Here is a 22,521-nt window from a genome sequence, read left to right as displayed (position 1 = left end):
AGAAAGGGGATTTTTAGTAGAGTGTTCTAAGTGCAGAGGCTCTTGCCTCTAGAATGTGATTTCTTCCATTCTAGGGGCTTGGGTTTACTTTCTTTCAGCTGTGACAAAGTTTCTCCTCCACCTTGGTGTGTCCTGCGCTTATTTGGCAGATTTGCTCACTTCAGTGATCTTCCCCATAGTCTGGATCAACTCCTCCTGTGTCTGATCAGAAGTTGGGAGGTTTGGGGAGAACCCGGGCCCGTCCTGTACTCCAGGTTCCAGCCCAGGGCCCTATGGATTGCAGCTGTCTATAGTGCCTCTTGTAACAGCTGCATGACAGCTACAACTCCCTGGGCTACTTCCCCATGGCCTCTTCCAAACACCTCTTTATTCTCACCACAGGACCTTCCTCCTGGTGTCTGATAACGCTTGTACTCCCTAGTCCTTCAGCAGCACACACACTTCCGCTCCTCCCTCCCTGACTGGAGTGAGCTCCTTTTTAAACCCAGGTGCCCTGATTAGCCTGCCTTGATTGGCTGCAGGTGTTTTAATCAGCCTGTCTGCCTTAATTGGTTCTAGCAGGTTCCTGATTACTCCAGTGCAGCCCCTGCTCTGGTCACTCAGGGAACAGAAAACTACTCAGCCAGTGACCAGTATATTTGCCCTCTACCAGACTCCTGTACCACACTGGCTTGGGTCTGTCACACAGCATATGATGCAAGGACTATCTCTTCATTCAGGCCTTTCCTGAGTAAGTGGTGTAAGTTTCTTTTGTGGGTTGGGGAGTTCTATGTTAAGCAGAGTTATTAAAAAAGCGCTTACTGGCATTGAAGCTGAAGCTTAGATGATAAATGCATGTACCGTGATAATGATTGATATCACTCCCCATTATAAGATCAGGAGTTCTTAGTTTCATTTTGTGAGGTTGGCAGGGAGGGAGGGAGGGAGATCTCTCAAACACATGGTTGCAAACTGGTGCAGCCAGTGTAGTAGTTGCTGTAGGTGGAACTCCCCTTCTGTGTCTTCCACCAGCATTTTCCCATGCGATTTTAGAGGTAGGATATGTTGCCCCTCTACAGGTCACTCCAGCTGCTGACAAAGAGGAGGCAAGGCCAAGATTACCATGTCAGGGTGCCACAGCTACAACAACCCCTAGCAGTACCTGCCTGCTCAGCACTGAGATCAGAGTCTGTACTTGGAGGAAGCCTGAAGCCCCATTACCCACAGAGGATATCTCCATTACTACCAGCAGGGAAAGCAGCATGTTTTGCAACTGATCCAAGCATTCCCCCAGCCACACATGCACCAGCTGTGGTAGATACCCAGCAGTCAGGGTTGACCTTCCCAATTTAGGAACCAGAGGGAGGGGGTGCATTCTCAGTGGACCACCACCAGAAGACCCCACTCCCCATCTAACCAACAGCCCCCACAGCCAGAGGTCACAGGATAACCCGCCTGCCATTATGGCCGTTGGTTTCGGCAGTAGCTGCCCTGTACAGCAGGGCTTCTCTTTCTTTCTGAGCCCTCCTCGCCCATGCTTTAAAAATTCCACGTCCCACCTGTAGTACAACAGCTGGTTTTCTGCATATAAAAGCCAGGGCCGGCATTAGGGGTTAGCAAGCAGGACAATTGCTTGGGGCTCCATGCCACAGGGGCCCCTGTGAAGCTAATCTGCTCAGACTTTGGCTTCAGCCACGGGTGGTGGGTCTGAAGGTCTCAGGCTTCAGCTCCATTAAGTGAGGTTTCAGCAAGTCTAATGCTGGCCCTGCTTAGCAGACCCCCTGAAACCTTTTCATGGCCCCTGAGGGGATCCCAGACCCTGGTTGAGAACCACTGCTATACAGGAGCCACCTGGAGGGTCTAAGGCTCTGGGGAATGGGAAGTATGATGGCTTAGAAGTGGAAGGGTAGTTGCATTTGGATGGGGTGGGGGTAAAAGGATTGATGGATTTGAGGATTGGTTGAGTATATAAATGATTTTTTTCTTTATTTTTTTTAATGTCAGAAGAATACAATTAATAGTTTTTTGAGAGAGAGGGAGTATGGGGCTGTTTTATCCAGGGAATATCACATGTATCACTGAATGAGATATGAATCTTACAGAGCTCTTTGTTGGTATTTTGGCAGCATGTCACTGACCAAGGCAAAGTGTGAAAAGGACAACATCTGAGAGTAGAGGTCAAAATCTCCTAACTTGGTATAAATTGTGGGGAGGGGGAAGCATTTCTTCTGCCCTCTGAGGAGCAGGTGAGGTTCAAAGAGTCCATATTGCATACTGGATTAAGAGTAGATAGACAGTATGTTTCCCCTTCAGAGATGCCAGCCTTCACTAATTTTCCATAATCCTCCCACTTCTTACATATAATTACAAAGTTACTAATTCAGGCATAAATCTATTAATTTTGCAAACGTGCACATGCGTGTATGTTACTCTTCACCACTCATGACAAAAACAGCAGATAACGCCGTGGCAGTCAGGTTGGGGGGAGTTCTTCTCTGTCATCCTGGAGCACATGCACTGACTGCGTGATGAGGGCCTGGTAGGAGGCAAGTTGCAGCAATTTTGAATGAGTTGGGACACTGCTGTATTCACCACCCAAGTGACAGGCTGTGTGCCGCACGCTAGCTGTTCTGTGTGGGCTCTGCTAGACTATGTTAATGCACTCTTGGTACCTAGAGCACACCAGCAGGGTACACATGGGCAGTTAGTTCTGCACACAGCCTGTGGCTTGGATGGTGAATCCGGCAGCACCCCAAACTCCACTGACAGTCCCTGTGTCTTGCCTCCTCTCAGACCCGCAATGTACAGTCCATGCTGGAGGAGAATCCAGAGGGGGCAGGAAGAGACAGCAGCAGCAGAGGAGGAGAGTGGGATGTGACAAAGGAGAGATAAGAGGAGAAGAATCATCCCAGGAAGGAAGTCCAGGCCTAGGACTGGCCAAAGTAATTAAAGGCCCTTGGCAGCGTAGGAGGAAGGCTGTTGCTCCTTTTTCGGGGGTGGAGGTCAGGGACACAATGGGGAGGGAGTCTGGGCCCCCTCTCTTGACCATAGATGGGTTGAGGAGAGGCCCTGGTTTCTCTGGGGAGAGGAGAGCTTGGGAGGGAGAGGTCCTGGTTTCTTTGGAGGAGGAGAGGAGAGAGAGGTCTAAGCAACCTTCCTAATTCCTCCCAAATTTTTCTTTTCATAAACATCCTTAAAAGTGTCGGAAAAAGTATCCCTGAACCATCAGCAACATCTACATCTTATATAGGTTGAGCTCCCCAGCTCAGTCTCATCCAAGCTCACATTTCAGTCTGGTTTTGGGGAAACAAGGACACCTGTGTCCTACTAACAAAGGTACACCTTGGCTGCCACATGATGATGGCATTACAAGCCAAGCAGCCTCTCAACCTTGGATCCATCTACACATGCCTCTTACACATGAGAATCGGTGGAATAGAACCTGTGGTGCTCTGCAATTGCAGAGACAGCCTTCAGGGTAGAAGAGCAACTTCCCAGAGCTACTCATAATTAATTCCATCCATTTCTGTCAGTCAACAACATTTTGCTGTACCAAAGGCTTTGGACAGACCTGGAAGACAGCATGGACTCATGGCTTTTGCTTATTAGTAGAAGAAGATTCATCACTGAGACAATACGGTAGTGGTTCCCAAAGTTTAACAACCTGTGAACCCCTTTCACTAAAATATCAAGTCTTGTGAACCTCCTCCTAAAAATGAATATTTCCAGGGATTTTCTCCTTTTACCTGAGTATAAAGTATAAAAGCAGTGATCCTGGAACTATAAAATGTGTGTTTATGACATGCTTATCACACAGTATTATTATTATTTATCATTACAGTATTTTTATTACATTATGCAAATGGCAACACTCTTCCAAGATCTCACTTTCATAGCTTGTATCTCTTCGAATAAGTCTGTTATAAGACAAGGCTCCTATCTTTCATCAAGGAGTATCAGATGTGGGAGTATCAGTGGCTATTGAAGGTTGTCTCCATGAGTATGCATTCATCCCCCTATATCACTTGCATCAGATCACAGTCAAGGCTGCCAATCTTCTGGTTGGGATGTGTGTGTGTGTTTTTAAATCTTGCACTTACATGGACAGAACAGCTGATCCTCATTTAGAGAAAACAAAATTATAATGAAGGCCATTTATTTACCCTTGTCTGGTAACAGCAAAAAGAAATGATCAATTCCTAACAACAAAAATGGGTGAGTAGTGCAAGTGATAACCAAAAAGAGGAAATAGTGACAATGAATTTAGTCTATGAAGGATGAGGAAACAGCATTCATAATATGAAGCATTTTTAATACTTACAGTGTTGTAAGTGTACATTTTTCATCTTCACGGTGCTTTACAAAAATGAATTGTCACAACACCTCTGCTAGATAGGAAACTGGTACTGTTTCCATTTTACAGATGGGAAAATTGAGGCACAGAATGGTTAAGGGATCTGCCTTTTCAGAGGTTCGTGGCACCTGCCACTCCCATTGACTTCAGTTGGAGTTGTGTATGGTTGGCATCTTAGAGTGTGAAGCTCTAGCTACTTGTCTAAAGTCATAGTTGTCAGAGCTGGGCCTATACCTCAGTATTTCTTAGCTCATAGTCTGGTGCTCAGAGAGGGGGAACGCTAATTGTCACACACATGGAATGGGGAGTTAAAAAATTAAGACAGCCTAAAAAAACTTGATATAGTCTCTTTATTTAAAAACAAAAACCCTCATGATTTTGGGGCCAGTCTCATGACTTTTTTAATTTTGGGGATTTTGTTTCTCAGTCCGTGGTATGTGTTAGTTTATTAAAAAAATTATCATGTTTAATAACTGGTTGCTTATCCATAGACTGTGCCTTAGGCTGTAATTGAAGTGTTGCGTGTCAGGATTTAGATGCATTGACGGGGATTTGTAGAAACATCTACAATATGACACAAGTACCTCTGGCCAATGCTCTGAGTCCCTCATCTTCATAATTACATAATTTAGCTATATATATGTGATGGTGCTGCGTTTTATTAGGTTGACATATCTAGTCATAAAATTGCACCATTTGACCTTCCAACCCCTTTCTGAGAGGGGAATCTCTTCCAGTATTTCTTACAGAGCATGTTGTAACAAATATTCTTATTACTTTTATACCCAAAATTGCAAGACCATTGCAGGGGATTTAATCCCCTAATGCTATCTAATTAATTTGAGGGCAGAACTCACCTTTTTCCTAACTAATACAGTATTATTAGATTTTTATTTCTGAATTGCAAGGCTTGTATGCTGCTGCTGATTTGTTTTCAGATGGTGGTAAAAGATTTTCTTTATTGCAAATGGAATCAGGATGTTTTGACTTACAGTATTCTGAATAGGGTAAGGAGATGCGCATGGTATGTAAAATGTTTGTCCATAAAACCCCACACGCTGCTAGTGCAAATTGTTCACCCTGCCTCTGTTCCCAGTTTGTGTCCTGCCCCTGTCCTCTGCCCCGTGAACTACACGGTGCCAAAGATAATGATATTCTTTTACTTGTATATTGTATCTCTGTCTCCAGTCCTTCGTCTGTTCTTGGGCAGAGATTGTCTATATCTCTGGGTATTCCTACACCGTAAGTGGAAGTCTGATTGCAGCATACCCATGCTGGCTTTAATTTAGTTGGCAGAAATAACAGTGGTAGTGAAGGTGTGGCAGTGTGGGACAGCCACCCCAGTACAAGCCTGGAGGCTATACTGGATATGAACTTCGGTTGCTGGCCCACGCTGGGGTCCATATTGTCACATTTTCACGGCTTTTGTTGTCCATGTTTGCTAGATTGAAACTAGTGCAGGTATGCCACCCCATGCTACAGTTACACCTTCATTTGCATTGTAGACCTACTCTGTGTTTGTACAGTGTCCATCACAATGCTTTGGTAACTACAGTAATGTAATTTGTTGTTAATAAGTACACCAAATGTAGGCTTTGATCCTGTGAGCTAACTTGTGCTGGTAGACCGTTACACGAAACCCAGGTGAAGTAAATACATCTGCTTGCAGGTACAAGGCTCTTCCCATGTAGATCAGATCTTTAATTTCTAGAATAATGGAGGCCAGTATTCAGGTTTAAGAAGACTAAGATAACTAGACTCTTCTGATGCCAGGGAAAAACGAATACTAAAACTATAAAATATTTAAGTTAATCCTGGTGAATATCTTGGAACTTAAGTCCTTAATAAAGTAACAAATAAGATTAATGTATTTTTGAAGCATTTACAAAAACAAAACAAAAAAAAATAGTTACGCTATGTTAACTCTGAACATTTTTGTTTTTGTTCCCCTGTTAAATAATCACGTCACATTAGAAATATTGCAAGAGAGGCTGAGTAGTAGTAGGCATAGGACTTGCAGTTCTAAGTTGAAACCTATCTTTTCTGTTACGAGAGTGCTGGGGAGAGGTAAAGTTTGCTGACTAATAGTGTTAATACCTGGAAATAAAAGGTAACCTTCAGTTAACTTTCAGTATCTAACCCAGACATTCAGCAGTTTCATGGTGAGGAATGACGTGTGGGAGGTGTGCAAGTGAATGTCAAAAATCCTAGAATTGGGCTTACATTCTTATTTCAGGTTATTTTGCTGTATACTGACTTTAAGTACTGGAATCCTAAAGTCAGAACAATGAACAGTTAGAATTGTTTTGAATAGGAACGAATGTGGAAGAATTGTTTATTAATTTGTTGATAATCCGCCACCACCCAGTGCTGTCACTTCTGTACCTAATGTTATCTTTTCTGAATCCCTCAAATCAGTAAAGTTTATATGCCACTCATGACTTCCTGTTTGTCTTTTGGCTGTCATTGGAGTGCATTGTGTGAAGTGAATAGCCGTGATGTGCAGATTGCCTAAACTCCTCAGTACCACAGGTTCAAATCCCTGTAGAATAAACTCTGCCCTTTATTCTTCCAAATTAGATTGAGTTCTTCAAATACTTGCTCATGTCGATTCCATTCTAGGTGTTCATGTGCACAGTTGTCGGAGACTTTAGCCTTACCGGTATCTGTAGGGCCAGCTGTGGCGCTCATGCCTCAGTATATCAGGCGCCACTGGCCTGATGCCTTCTTAGTTCCTTCTTACCGCACATGATGATTGGTTGGAATGCCTGGTCTTGCTTAGCAAGAGCATTAGCGGTTCTTCACTGTTCAGATCGTTCTTCTTTTGTTATTTAGTCAGCGACTAGTTAGTGAAGTGTTTTAGTAGTAGTTTAGTAGTTAGTCTGACTGGGACTTTGTCCTGGAGTGGGACGTGCCCGCTCCCCAGACTTTAAGCCATGTTCTGAGTGCAGCTGGTCGATGCCCATCAGTGATCCTCACGAGAGTTGTCTGAAGTGCCTGGGGGAGCCTCATTGAAAAGACAAGTGCTGGATCTGCAAACATTTTCATCCCCAAACTCAGAAAGAGCAAGACGTTTGGTTAATGGCTCTCCTCATGACGGCTGTTCTGTGCCTGGCATCGGAGCTCTTGCACTCTGACTCCACGCCTTGTATTTCGGCGTCAACCCTCAGTGCACTGCTGGCCCCGGGATCCGCCCAGCACCGTTTCCCCCTTGCCAGTACCAAAGAAGCAGTCTGTCGTCTGGTCCACAGGCACCGCACAAGGGAACTTCGGGCAAAGGACCTGAGCTAGGCCTTGTGTCAGCAAATGGAGGCTCTCGGGGGTACTGCTGTGGTTGGACCCCCTAGCCCAGCCAGGGACCCACCTCCGACTCTGGGGAGCATTAGGGGGTCCCGACCCATCGCAGAGCCATCTGCACCTGAGGTGGGCCCAGCAGCCAAAGACCAGTTAGGCAGACTGGTACCACAGACACCTTGCTGTGTGGCGGATCCCACCAAGACAGCAGCTCAGACAACCAGGCCAGTGACAAGCTACCCCCAGCACAGCCAGCACCAGCTTCGGAGCACAGGGCCCAGTCTGAAGCAGTGACCCCAAGGGAGGCCCTGAAGACTGTGGAACAGTCCCGTTGCAGCAAGAGGATGCCCCCCAGCCTCCTGCGGTGCAGTCATCCTCATCCTCTCTGGATGAGGAGGTGGTGGGGCCCTCGTAAACTGGTAGCTCAACCCTGCCCCCAATGACTTCAGGGAGCACCAAGCCCTACTTAAAAAGGTGGCAGCCAACCTGTACTTGGAGGTTGAGGAGCTAGCTGAGGAGCCCAATGACCTCTTCAATGTCATTCCGTCGTCTGCCCGTTCACCCAGGGGTCCTAAAGATTCCCAAGTTGGTGTGGCTGACAATCTTCCATTCTGCCCACATCCAAGAAGGCAGAAAAGAAGTACTATGTCCCCACAAAGGGGTTTGAATACTTATGCATGCACCCTCCTGTGGGGTCCCTGGTCGTGTCTGCTATCAATGAAAGGGCCAGGCATGGCCAGTCGTGTGGCACCCCAAAAAATAAAGATGCCAAGAGGCTGGACTTGTATGTCAGAAAAATTGATTCCACAGCAAGCTTCCAATTTAGGGTCTCTAACCATCAGGCCCTACTTGGCAGATGCAATTTCAACCTGTGGGACTCTGTTGGAAAGTTCAAAGCAAACCTCCCACAGGATCTGGCGCAGGAGTTTGCCACTCTCATAGAGGAGGGTAAGGCAGTAGCCAGGAGTGTCCTCCAGATGGCCTGGGGCACCATGGACTCGGCGTCCAGGGTGGTCTCCTCTGCAATAGGCACGAGGCATAGCTCCTGGTTACAGACCTATGGGCTGTCCCAGGCAATGCAGTCCATCCTCCAGGACCTCCCATTTGAGGGAACAGGGCTTTTCTCGGAGCTGACTGATGCTAGAGTCCCAGGGCAGCCTTTGCTCCTTAGGCCTACATACTCCTCAGCATGCCAGAAAACTGTTCTGCCCCCTTTGCTGTCGTCAGGGTCTTGGGGTATGCCTCGTTCTGGCTCCTACAAAGAGGAGGACAAAGACAGGGGTTTTAAGTGATGCCACCGGTCGTCCTCTCATCCACCTACCCAGCCCGATCCTTCCAGAGATCAAGGCAGCCAAAGCAGTTATTTTGAGGGTGCGCCCGAGGACGATGCCCCAGTCACTGCACTGGATCCATTCCCCGTCTTGCTCAATTGCCTGTGCTCTTTCCAGTCGGTTTGGTCCCATATCACCTTGGACCACTGGGTGTTCGTCACCATCTCGTCGGGCTATACCCTGCAGTTTGTAGCTGACCAACCCTTCCACCCCCCTTCACTTTCCCTCTTCAGGGACCCTTCTCATGAGCAACTCTTTGTTCAGGAAGTCAAAAACCTCCTGTGCCTAGGGACAGTGGAAGAGGTTCCCCAACACATGGAAGGAAGAGGATTTTACTCCCATTACTTCCTCATTCTGAAGGCAAAAGGGGGCCTCAGACCTATTCTAGACTTGTGCTGCCTCAATGAGTGTCTCAAAAATTGAAGTTTCGTATGGTCTCCCTGACCTCCATCATCCACTCCCTGGATCTAGTAGACTGGTACCCCCGCTTTGATTTAAAGGACACATACTTCTATATTCCTCTGTTTAACGTTGGGCCAGCACCATTTCCAGTTCACGGCGATTCCCTTTGGTCTCTCGTTGGCCCCAAGAGTGTTCACAAAGTGTATAATGTCAGTGGCCACTTACCTGTGGTGTCGAGTAGTCCAAATTTACCCATACCTTGGTGACTGGTTGCTAAGGGGCCAGTCCCCAGATCAGGTGCAGAAGCATCTCGATCTGGTTGGGGGCTCTGATGTATGCCTTCCCTCTGGTGCCATTGTCTTGTTCTTCTTGATCTTCATGAGGATCCTGGACAGCAAAGGTCATCCTTATAGCACTGGCATGGCCATGCTAACACTGGTTCAGCACTCTGCTGGACCTCTCGCTGGTGACCCTGTTCTGGATGCCGCTCAGGTCAGACCTATTGTCCCAGAACCACGGAAGTCTCCTGAAAGCAAACCTGGCAGCGCTTCATCTGATGGCTTGACTGCTGCGTGGTTAAACGCTCAAGAATGGCAGTGCTCATCAAAGGTCCAGCGAGTTCGGTTGGGCAGTAGAAAGCCCTCCACCAGGGCCACCTATCTGGCCAAATAGAAGCGATTCATTTGCTGGATGGCAAATAAGGGGCTCTGTCCCAAGCAAGCCACATTGCAGATCATTCTAGATTACCTTCTGCACCTCAAGCTTCAGGGCTTGTAGTTCTTCTTCGAGTGCTTGCTCATATCCATTCCAGTTAGGTGTGTGCGCGCCGCGTGCACGTTCGTCGGAAGATTTTTACCCTAGCAACACTCGGTGGGTCGGCAGGGCGCCCCCTGGAGTGGCGCCGCTATGGTGTGCCGAAGATATATACATCCCGCCGAATCCAACGCCCTTCAGTTCCTTCTACGGCCCGTGTCGGTCGTTGAACAGTGGAGCGCAGCTTAGTGCACCTCCGCTTCCCTAGCTACTCGTAGTTCTTGTGTAATACAGTTATACATCCTTATACGTTTTTTTTCTTAATAAGTTAGTTTAATGATACTTAGCGGGTTCGGGGAGTAGCCCCTCCTGCAACCGTGCCTGAGCCCATGCCGCGGCTTCACGCGGTTTTTAGTCCATGGGCCTGCCAGCTCCGGCCGTTGCTGACAGGAAATCCACAACGACTCCTGTTTACGGTGCCTCGGGGGATCGCAGATAAGTGTCCATTTGCACGGCGTTTAAGCCGACAACAACAGGGCGGCACTTTCATTTCCCCTCCAACCTTCTGCAAAGCGCGGACTACTTGCGCGACAGAAGCCGGCCTCCTCGGCACTGGACCTTCGCGTGGACTAGCAGTTCCATGTGGGCCCGTTGCCGTCACCTGGTGTTAGTGGGCAACCGCGAAGCTCGATACTCCTCCCTACCCAGTGCCGACCAGCTCCCCGACACGTGCCGTGGTTGAGCTCCTGCTCCTGCTGCTTTGCCGTGCCAACGGCACCGCACCCCCAGAAGCCGGCAGCTCATCACAGTTGGATCGCCCGGCACGACACCTGGCAGAGACACTGAGATGCCGGCACCCTTGATTCCGGTCCCGCGGGGCCCGTTCGAGGCCCAGTGCCTGGCTGCTCCCCGGCACGCGCCGTGGTTGAGCTTCCTGCTTCCTGCTGCTTCCGTGCCACTGCACCACAGCAGTGAGCTCATCTGAGTCGGATCGCCCGGCACCGACAACGCCGGCATCGTCCGATCCGGTCCCACAAGGGCTGTTCGAATCCGGTGCCTGGCTGCTCCCCGAGCATGCGCCGTGGTTGAGCTTCCTGCTCCTGCTGCTTTCCGTACCTCTGCACCACAGCCAGTGAGCTCATCTGATCGGATCGCCCGCACCTGCCCCGGGCACCGTCGATCCCCGGTCCCCACAAGGGCCGTTGAATCGCGTGCCTTTCCTGACCGCTCCCCGGCACCCCCGCGCCAGTGGTTGAACAGCTGGTCCTGCTCCTGCTGCTTCCGTGCCAACGGCACCCGCAGCCAGAGGGCTCAACTCACTTGGATCGCCCCGGCACCAATACCTACAGAGGCACCGACGACGCTGCACCGTTGATCCCGGTCCCACAAAGGGCCGTCGAATCCAGTGCCTGACTGCTCCCGACGGCGCAACGCCGTGGTCGAGCTCCCTGCCCCTACTGCTCCCGTGCAATCTGCACCGCGGACAGGAGCTTGTCTAAGCCGGATCGCCCCGCACCGACTGCTGACAACACTGGCCGGTCCTGCTGACCTACACAGTGGCGCGGCTCAGCCCTGTGGTCGATTACTATCCCATTCACTGACCCCATAATCTCGGCATGACGTTCTGCCGCCACCCCATCGCACTGCTACAGGTAATACGCTCTTGACTGCTCCTGGATGTGTGCTCTCCCAGTCCTCGAGGTCTCGCCGCAGCTGGTTGTCCCGTTCACTCCCGGCACCGCTGTAGTAGGAGGTCCGGATACTGAACTCGTTTCCAGATCCGGTACGCCGTTCCGGTAGTAGGAGGATCCGGACTCCCAGGTCCAAAGTTGCGCAAGGTCCCAGTGGTAGGGCAGGTCAGGTCAGACTCTGACCATGATTTTCAGCACCTCCATGGCCTTCCGGTCACGCACCTGTCTTCCACGCGGACATCTCTTATGCTCAAAAGACCGCGATTCTGGTGTGCCCACAACACCCTAAGGGCATCAGGACTCTCCATGGAGGGTAGTGCTCAATGTGGGAACCTCCAGGTGCAGGAGGTCCCGGAGGAACGGAACCTGGTAGTGGCTGTTCTATCGGCGGTTGCCCCACTAGAGGGGGCCCTACCCGTTTATTCGGACCATCCAGGCTATTGCCAATACTCTCTGGAGGGTTCGACTGCTTGCTTGTCAGTCCTTCCGCCTGCTCACTGGTCATCCAGTTGGTTAAGAAACAGTGAATGGGATGGCCAGCAGGCGCCAGCCCCGAATTGTAGGGGGCTACGCGAGTGACCCTACTCACTCGCAAGGTGTACTCTGCAAGGGCCTTATAGCCCTGCGTGACAATCATGAGCCCTGCTTAGTCCCTATATCCGTACCCGGGATGGCGAATGGATAAACTTTATGGAGCTTCTCCATCAAGACTCCCGCCAAGAGCTCACTGCCCCCTTGAAGGAAAGGAAAACGGCGGCCAGAGCTTCCCTCCAGGCCTTGTTACCATAAGGAGCATCTCATGACATCAGGTTTTGAAATGCTGCCTCTTTTGGAACGGTGAAATCAACCCCAGACGGAAAGCCTGAAGGACAACAGGGTCCTCATGCGATCTCTCTCGGCGTGCATACGCCAACATCCTACTGCAGGCCCTTCCGTCCCCAGCCACACTGCCACACTCTCTATGCCTCGCCACAGATAGGGCTTTGGCAGACGGCGCGGCTGACGTGGTCGCAGACGACCGTCAGGACCCTGAGAGGGCCAAGATCGAGGTCCCTCGCAATCGCTATGGGGACCAAAGACAATCTTCGAAGGTGCACCCGAGGGTGGCGTACCGGTTTTACGGGCCTGATCCCACTCCTACTTCCCTTGGGCGTGGTCCCAGTTAACTCAGTCCACTGTCTTCTACACATGGTGGAGCATGGGGGCCACCTCCACTTTGTTCCAACCCTGTCCCTCTTCAAGGCCTCTCTCGGCGCAATTCCTCTTACAAGAGGTGCAGACGCCGATGGACCGGAGGGGGCAAAGGGGTACTTTCCCTTATTCCCTAACACCCAACCGTACGACGGTCTCAGACCTGTCCTAGACCCACAAGAATTCAACCAGCTTATGATAAGGTTGAAGTTCGCATGATATCCTGGGAACCATTATCCTGTCCTTTGGATCCTGAAGTCTGGTATGCCGCCCTCGATATGAAGGACGCGTACTTTCACAATGCCATCTTCCCTCTGCATGGGAGAATACCTCCACTTTCTAGCCAACCGTCGGTACTTCCGGTTTACGGTATGCTGTTTGGCCTTTCAACAGCCCCACAGGCATTTCCCAAGTGTGTGGCCATAGGCGCCTCCCATCTCCACCGATGGCGCGTATGCGTTTCCGTATCTGGTCGATTGGCTCATCTGGGGGAGACTCCAAGACACAAGTCGCTCAGCATGTGGGCATCGTCGGGGACCTATTCACATGTCTAGGCCTGATGCTCACTATGGGACATCCTCTCTGGTTCCCACGCATGGGGTAGACCTTCAAGGAGCTATCCTGGACTCCGAGCGAGCCGGATCCTGCCTTCACCACAGCCGCGGTTTCAGGCAATGGCACTGATCATCCAAAGTCTGCAAACTTCCACCCGGACAGGGCCCTATGGTCACGATAGTCACCATTCCCTCGAGCACCTTAGACTCTCTAGACCGGTGGCTAACCCCCTCCCTGATATGGGCAGGGATGCCGCTCCATCCGCATGACGGCAGTCCGCCTGGCGTGCCAGGGATTCCAGCAGCAGCTGCGAGGCCGTGACGACTCAGTGTTACGGCCAGCACAACGGCCATGTGCTCCATGAAGAACCTGGAGGAACATGGCCCTCCTCCCTTTGTCAGAAGGCCATCCATCTCTGGCACTTTTGCATAGCCCACTCGATATTCTGGTAGCATCCTTTCTCCCAGGCATTCGGAACGCCTTGACGCTTCAACTCGCAGCCCTTTCCTGTCTCTTGAGTGGTCGCCCTGCCAGTGTGCTGCATTTTGTTGCTGGAAGTGGAGTTTTTCCCCACATATGGACCGGTTCGCTTACCGCATGAACAGGAAATGTCCGCGGTTCTGCTCCTACCAAGGTCTCTCCCGGGACCGATCTCGGACGCTGTTCTCAGGCCATAGAAGGGCCAACACGCTCCCCCGGCTCTTTGGGTCCTGCCCAAACTTCGCAGGGGCAGGATGCGCATCATCATGGTCACTCCAGCGTGGTCCAGACAGCACTGATATGCCACGTTGCTCGGCCTGTCCATAGCCAACCCAATTACCCTGCCACTCCACCCACGCCTCATACCTCAGGACCACGGCAGACTTTGCCACCCGGACCTGCAGTCTCTTCACCTCACGGTGTGGCTGCTGCGTGACTAGCAGGGTAGCAGGAAGCCTTCCACCTGGTCAACGTACCTTGCCTGGTGGAAGCGTTTCTTCTACAGGTGTGAAACGCTTAATCTTACTCCTGCTGAGGTCTCGATTCCCTTATTTTTGGACTACCCTCTGGCCTACAGCAGCAGGGCCTAGCGGTGTCATCGCTGAGGGTACACTTGGCAGCCATCTTTACCTTCCTCCTAGGCTGCGGTGATCGTTCTGTGTTCTCACTCTCTATGTTTCGAGGTTCCTCAAGGGCTTGGAGCGCTTACACCCTTAGGTACACCGCCCAGCCCCAACCTGGGACCTCAACATGGTTTTTAACCAGACTTATGTCTTCCCCATTCGAGCCGTTAGCATCCTGCTCGTTGCCATACCTGTCTTGGAAGACAGCTTTCCTCGTCGCCATTACATCAGCCAGACGAGTCTCCGAGCTCAGGGCTCTTACGGTGGTTCCACCATGCACTATTTTTCCCAAGACGAGGTGCAGTTACGTCCTCACGTGGCTTTCCTCCCTAGGTGGTGTCTGCCTTTCCTGTTTTCCACACTCAACGCGATGGGGACAACAGTTGCACTCTCTGGACGTCTGTACAGCGCTCGCAGTTATGTTGAATGGACAAAAACCATTTCCTAAGACGCCCAACTCTTGGTCGCGGTAGCAGACCGGAGGAAAGGACTACCCGTTTTCCTCTCAGAGGATCTCATCTTGGGTGATAATGTGCACCCGCACTTGTTATGATTTGCTCACTTCCCCAAGCCACATCACTATGCCTTCTACCAGGGCTCAGACTTCGTCTGCCACCTGCTGACTCGTGTCCCTACCCACGCAATCTCTCGCGCGGCTCCGTGGTCCTTGGTCCATACCTTTGCTTCGCATTATGCTCTGGTTTTAACAGTCAAGGGATGCTGCAGCCTCTGGCTCGCGCTTTTGCATTTTGCAGTATCTCACTCCGACCCCACCGCCTACATAAGGCTTGGGAATCACCTAACTGGAATGGATATGAGCAACGCACTCGAAGAAGAAAAGACGGTTACTCACCTTTGTAAACTGTTGTTCTTCGAGATGTGTTGCTCATATCCATTCCACACCCGCCCTCCTTCCCACTGTCGGAGTTGCGGCAAGAAGGAACTGAAGGGCGGCTGGGTCGGCAGGGGTATATATCCGGCACCATAGCGGCGCCACTCCAGGGGATGCCCTGCCGACCCACCGAGTGTTGCTAGGGTAAAAATCTTCCGACGAACGTGCACGCGGCGCGCACACACCTAACTGGAATGGATATGAGCAACACATCTCGAAGAACAACAGTTACAAAGGTGAGTAACCGTCTTTTCTCATCCATCAAGGTCCATCTAGCAATCGTCTCAGCCTTTCACCCACTGCTTGAAGGCAGGTTGGTTTTCTCTCAGGATATCACAGCTAGATTTCTCAAGGGCCTGAAGTGCCTCTACCCGCACGTCAGGGATCCTGTTCCTCTGTGGGACTTTGGTCTGGTGCTGTCACGGCTCATGCATCCCCCCCTCCCCCTTCGAGCCTTTGGCTTCCTGCTCTCTCCTCCTCTCCTGGAGGGTCGCGTTCCTGGTCGCGGTCATGTTGGCCTGCCGGGTATCCGAGATTCAGGTGCTCACCTCAGAGCCACCTTACAGGGTCTTCTACAAGGACAAGGTCCTCCTAAGACTGCACCCAGCCTTCCTTCCTAAGGTGGGGTCTCAGTTTTATTTGAGCCAAGAAATTTACTTTTTGGTCTTCTATCTAAAGCCACACAAGTCGGAAGAGGAGCAAAGGCTACATGCCCTGGACGTCAGGAGGGCTCTGGCCTATTACATTGAAAGGACCAAGCCATTCCACAAGTCAACGCAATTATTTGTCGCTGTGGCCGACAGGATGAAAGGTCAAGTTGTTTCCGCTCAGATAATTTTCTCCTGGATCTCTGCCTGCAGTTGCTTTTGCTATGATCTAGCAAAGGTGTTGCTCCCTTAAATAGTCAAGGCCTACTCTACCAGGGTGCAGGCCTCTTTGGCAGCCTTTTTGGCCCTGTAGGGTGGCCATCTGGTTGTCAGTCCATACCTTCACGTCCCACTAGGAACTTACCCAACAGGCCCTGGATGACTGGCTTCGGTAGAGCAGTACTGCAAGCTGCCAAGCAGTGAACTCCAAGCCTACCTCCATAGATACTGCTTGTGAGTCACGTAGAATGGAATCAACATGAACAAGCACTTAAAGAAGAAAAAAACATTTACCTACTTTTCGTAACTGCTGCTGTTTGAGATGTGTTTCTCATGTCCATTCCATTACCCACCCTCTTGCCCCTCTGTTGGAGTTGTTGCCTTCTCAGTTCCTTCTTGTCGTAGAGTCGGCGGTGCCTGATATGCCATGGCATGAGTGCGGCACTTCAGAGGGTGCCACAGCTGGCCCTACGGAGATACCACTAAGGCAAAAGTTTCCGACAGCTGGCACATGGGCACGTGAACACCTAGAATGGAATGGACATGAGCAACATATCTCAAAGTACAACAGATATGATAGCTTTTTTTCTGTATGGTTACTTATGTGTGTGTGGATGTCCGTGAAAAAGCCAAAAAATTAAATGCATGTCAGAGCTGTATGGACATAAAAGAGCCAAACATAGTTGTAGAAAGTTGTGGGATTTTGCCCTGCTGTCCAGTCAAATTTCTTCTTTGCATCCACTGTTGGGCAGTATGCCTTTTAGGTTCCACCCTCAGCCCCAGCAGTGGCTGCATTCCAGTAGTGATGTATGTATATAGTTAGTGGTGTGATTTAGTGGGTCTTCAGGTAAAAGGTGCCATGTAAATATATAAATAGTAGTGTTTTACACATTTATTTATTTATTTATTTTGGCAGGATGGTCTTTTCTTTGCTAATTATTCTATCATTCCATGTCAGAAAGGTGATAGAATACAAGGAAAACTTATCTTTATTCAGCCCTTCTAACTCTCCTGCCCTCTTTTTTTAATATGATTTCCTCTCTGGCTTTGTTAACTTCAGAGAATGTTACCATTCTGAGAGCCATACTGGCCACCTAAATTTACAGGGGTCATCGCAACAAATGATTTGGTAGCCTCAGAATGCGGCCACCCTCTGCCCGTGCATCTGCCACTTGCCTCCTGACCCCCCTGCCTGCTGCTCGCCTCCTGTGTCCCTCTTCACATACCCCCCAACCGCTGCTTGCCACCTCTCACCCCTGCCCACTGCAAGAACCCTTCTCACTGGTGGCTCATTGCTCACCTTCTCACTCCTGCGCTTGCAGCCAGACCCCCTCTCCTTCACCTGTCTCCTCATCTTGCTGCTGGCTCGCCACTTGCCTCCTTTCTCCCTTGCCACTCACCTCCTTGCTTGCTCGCCCTCCCTTTGCCTCCTCACCTTGCTCCTTAAGCATTGTGTGTCCCACCTGTGTCTCCAGAGAGGTGTCACAGGCAGCAACAGGGAAGAAGGGGATGCAATGTTTCCTCTTAATTTTTCCTATGTGTGGAATGAATTTTGTTATGTGCACCAACATGGAGGTGATGTCACACATCACCTTCATATTGGTGCACATAACAAAATTGAGTTGATGGGATGGGGCTGATTGGTTCGGAGTGTGAGAGGGGGCAGAGGGTTGGGGTACAGGGGTTTGCGGGCTCTGGGGTGGGGCCGGGGATGAGGGGTGCTGGAGGGTACTCCGGGTCTGTGGTGGTGAGAGAGGACTCCCTGCAGCTCTCTCTTTCCGCAGGAGCAGTAGTACTTGGACTGTGGCGGGGGGAGAGGCGCCTCTCCTTGCCATGGCAGCTCCAGGATAGGTGCCCCTTTGCCCCAGCAGGGCTGGGCCGGGGTGGGTTCAGGCTGGGGGACGAGTGCCTGGGCCGGGGCTGGGTTTGGGCTGGGGGAGGGGCACCAGGACTGGGCCGCTCCGGCCGAGTCTGGGGCTATGCCGCCCCAGCTGCAGCAGGATCAGGCTTCAGCAGAGTTGGGGCTGGTGGAGGGTCGCCCCGGCCGCACCAGGTTAGTGGCTGGGGGAGGGGTGTGTTCCTTGAGCGCTTGCGCGGCGCTGAAGAGGTTGCTGCGCAGCTTGTAGGGAACTAAGGGGGGCTGAGAGTTCCCCCCACCCAGTAAACTGCTGTGGCTGCAGGGAAACCCCCTGGTAGCTGCATGTGGCCACGGTGGCAGCATTTGAGAAATGGTGACCTAAAATGCTTGTAAATCATGTCACATGTACACGTGTGTGTTCCCAGAGCTGTGTAGATTAAACTTGCTTTCAGAGGGTCTACAACTGAACTGATTTAGTGCTAATGTGAGCACAGAATAGCTAAAATGGTTCAGATAGTCCTCCTGCTGTTGTCCCACAGTGCATAAGTGACCTTTTTAATCTTCCATTATTCACTATCTCTGGAAGGTTCCAAGAGGGCATTGCAGTTGACATGGTTTAAACAGCAAAGCTGATGGGCAACTGATGTTTTTAAATTGAAACATCATGGCTAATACGGACAAAATAAAAGGTTTGTACTCAAACTGGTTTGGTCCAGCTGATTCAGTGACAAGGGATTTGTTGCTCTGAGTTAAAGTCCAAAATATCATGATTAAAAATCAGATTTAAAACCATAAATAAATTACATTTTTGCTTGCTTTTGGATATTTCTCACCTTGTACGAGGAAACTCCCCACCCCTAACTTGTGAGAGAGAATTTCAGGATCAAAAATAACTTTAAATATAAACAAAATTGGGCTTCCCTGTTCACTGCTTGGAGGGGCCTGCACTTACTCTCTCCTATCATGTGTGAGAGGAGGTGGCACTCAGTGACTCATAATTCCCCCTCCCCATCCCTAACAAGGCAGAATAAGCAGCTATCTCATTCATATTCTCACTTCATGATCTCCTATAATCTCCAGTCCCCCATCTACCTCATTAATTTGCCCTCTTATATTTCCCTCTCTTAACCTTCTCTCTCCTACCACAGGTTCTCTCTCTGCCGCACCATATTTCCTTGCACCCTCCTAGTCTGCCTCCTATTTCCTTCCCTACTTGCCCCCCCGCCATCTCCCCGGGTCATTTCCCTGATCATCCCTGCAATCCTCTTTCTTAGCACATTTTCTTTTGTTGCTGCCCCCATGGTCTCATTCCTGAAACTCTGCATTCTTCTGTCCCCTGCCTGGCGTTTGTATGGAGACTGAGGAGCCACCATCTTCCTTCTGTTAGCCCCATTTCAGCCCATGGAAGATGGCATCCATCTTTTCTGGGAGCAGCCTCACTTTCCTCTACAAAGGTCAGAGACATGGCAGCTAGATAGCTAAGGGCAGCCTGTAGCTTTGGTTCTGTTGACAGTAATGAGAGATGCTGTCCCCTTGGGATAAGGGCAGATTTCACAGGGTTGAAGCCAGCAGTCAGAAATTCACGAGAACCCTTTTAAAAAACAGAACAGAAATTGAGATTTACAATAAAACTGTGAGAGTGGGTAATGCTGCAGTGTGTTGGTGGGTGCCAGACTTGCCACCAGAGCACCTTTCCTTCCTCCCGCCTGCGGTCTTTTATTCTCTTCGCTTTCCAAAGCCTGAGGCCCTTGTAAATCTTAATTCTGGTTCTGCAAGTTCCACTTGGGGGCCTCGCTGACAAGTTGATCAGAAGTATGAAAGCATTATAAGAAACACTATGAGATGAAATCACTTTGTTCATTGAAATTGCACTATGGGATTTTGGAAGGAACTGGCAAGTAAATAACAGTGACCGGGACTTCCTGTCCCCATGAGTTTGGGCTTAATGAGTTGCAATGCCAAGGTTACTTGTCTTAGCATGTCAGAATTAGATTACTGATTAATACTGATCATCTGAAAAGTGTTACGCTTGTGTATATTCAGATTATTTTTCAAAGCTACTAATGGCCGGGAGGTACTGTGTTAATGCATTTTGCAGTAACACTCTGTTTTGCAAACTTTTTTTTTAATGGGTCCTGGCAATGAAAAACTCTGATTTAGTAAACCTACAGTGTAGTAAGTAAATAGAGTAGTAATGGCCTGTTACTGCATGATGAAAGTTGTTGGGAATTTAATTACTTGAAATTCTTGGGAGCAGGATTGGGCCTAACTAAGCAAGTTTTTCTGACTAAATGGATATACTGTAGCTTGTTTTGTTTTGTTTTGTTAATTCAAAGGAATGCAAAAATCTTTTACTACGCTGTTTTGAATAATTCCCCTAAACATATGACATGTTTTTGTCCCCACAGAAGCCAGCTCAGGAAGACATTAGAAAGTTGATCTCAATAATACAACAACAGGTAACTTAAGTTACAGTTTTATTTTCTTTGCTACAAATTATGGAGAATATGTGGCAAGTATTGAAAAAAATTCTTTCTTCCGCAGTTGGCAAAACTCACAGATCCATTATTTTCTAAATTTTCTAACCTGAGTACATGAAGATAGCTGCCTCCAGTGTGAATTTAGAAAGCTAAGTAAAAGTTGCTTGATTTCTCCCCACCCTCCTTCACCCATAGGTGCTGAGCACTTGCAGCTCCCATTGACAACCGTGGAAATATGGATGTTTAGGTCTTTTGGAGAAACAAACCATTTAAGGGTCTAAATGTGGAGTTAGTTGTCTAACTTCAGGCAGTCAAGTAGGAAAATATGCCCTGTATAAGTACAAGTAATATCCTAAGAAATGTGAATAGGTTAATAGCTTTCCTGTTGAGCAAATTGTAGGAAAACAACAAGGGAACGTGTTTAACATCAGTGGCTGAGAGGACTAGACATGACATTTCTCCACAAATTTAGTATGTCTTTGGTATATTTAAATAAGTACCATGTTCTGAAAGAATAGAGTTTATGCAGTTCTGCTTTTAATGTAGAAATGGAATACCCACTTCCCCCTTCCCATCTTTGTCTCACTAGCTTTCTCAAGTTTCAATGTCATGAGTATTCTGTTATAAAATATTGGATGGGGGAATTAGGAACCTCTTTAAGATTCTTATCTTGATTTTTACCCAAGTGCACAGTTTTATTATGGGTTATCTGGCCCAACTATACTGTAAATTATTTAGGTATCTAAAATTTCTGTAACATTATGTGCTCTACTCACTGAATAGTTGACACTGATTTCAGTTTCTTATAAAATGTTGATAAAGATGTGGAAATTGAACAGAGCCATTTTCAGTTTTTGCCAGCAAAGCGCACTGATAGGCAGTTCTTTCTTTGTGTTTGGAATGCACATGTAATATAGGGAGGTGGTGTGGCATAACTATAAGGGATTTAAAATGGAGCTGGAAACTTCTGAGTTTTAACTGCGGTCCCACCAGTGACAATCCCTGTGACCTTGGGTAAGACACCTTAGTTGTTTGAGTCAGTTTGTCCATCAGTGAAATGGCAATAATCCTATTTCTCTTTTTCTCAGGGTGATGCAATAATTAGTTTAATTATTTGCAAAGTGCTGTGTACATGAATGATGCTGTTTTATAAGAGGCAGCTGTCATTACCATTGCTGTGAAGAGGGAACAACCTCTTCATACTTAAGACTGCAAGTTCATTTTCATTAGAAACCCCTGCTCCTAAATACCACAAAAAAATAAATATCTTCCTTAGAACTGGTAGGTGAGTGAGGTCTTTGGCTGATTTCCCCTTCCCTACTCCTTCCCCCTTTGGATTTCGAAGTAAGTCAGAACAGGGATTACTTACTTATAACACCAAAGTAACAAACATGTTCACCAGTTTCCAAAAAATCTTTTTTTTTCTCCACTTGCAGCCAAAACCCCTCCAAAAACACAAAAGTCAGGAAAATGCAGAGAGCGATAAAATTTAGATCGCGAGGATTTCACCCCTAGTATGGGAAGGTAGGAGTGAGTGCCTCTACCCTAGTCTTTATCCCTAATCCACGTTCAGGCTGTCTTTAAAAAATAAGCAATACACTGCTCTACAGCCAAAATGCTTCTGAAATAAATGTAGTCAAAACTTTACTAATTCTGGGTCACTGAGAATGAAAATGATGCTTAAAATTGTTGATTGGCTCTAGTCTAGCTGTTGGGCTCCAGACTACAGCAGTGGAATCTCCTGGCAGGTGATGTTAGGGTTTCCATGTTCC

The 22,521-nt window shown here is 49.0% G+C and overlaps 1 protein-coding gene across 10 annotated transcripts in view; it reads left to right on the top strand.

The window, feature by feature from the left end:
* Nucleotides 1–22,521, top strand: part of TRERF1 (transcriptional regulating factor 1) — a 145,708-nt gene that overhangs the window by 29,012 nt on the left and 94,175 nt on the right. For 6 of the 10 annotated variants that reach the window (XM_032787190.2, XM_032787182.2, XM_075064357.1 and 3 more), the window contains one exon: nt 20,678–20,728. The exons of the other annotated variants lie outside the window; for them this stretch is intronic. The gene's annotated coding sequence lies outside the window, so the exon portion shown is untranslated. The remainder of the gene's footprint in view (nt 1–20,677; nt 20,729–22,521) is intronic. 10 annotated transcript variants of the gene reach the window in all.

This window comes from Chelonoidis abingdonii, chromosome 3 (assembly GCF_003597395.2).
Source record: "Chelonoidis abingdonii isolate Lonesome George chromosome 3, CheloAbing_2.0, whole genome shotgun sequence".
NCBI classification, from domain to species: domain Eukaryota; kingdom Metazoa; phylum Chordata; order Testudines; family Testudinidae; genus Chelonoidis; species Chelonoidis abingdonii.
This window is presented reverse-complemented; position numbering and strand designations above follow the sequence as displayed.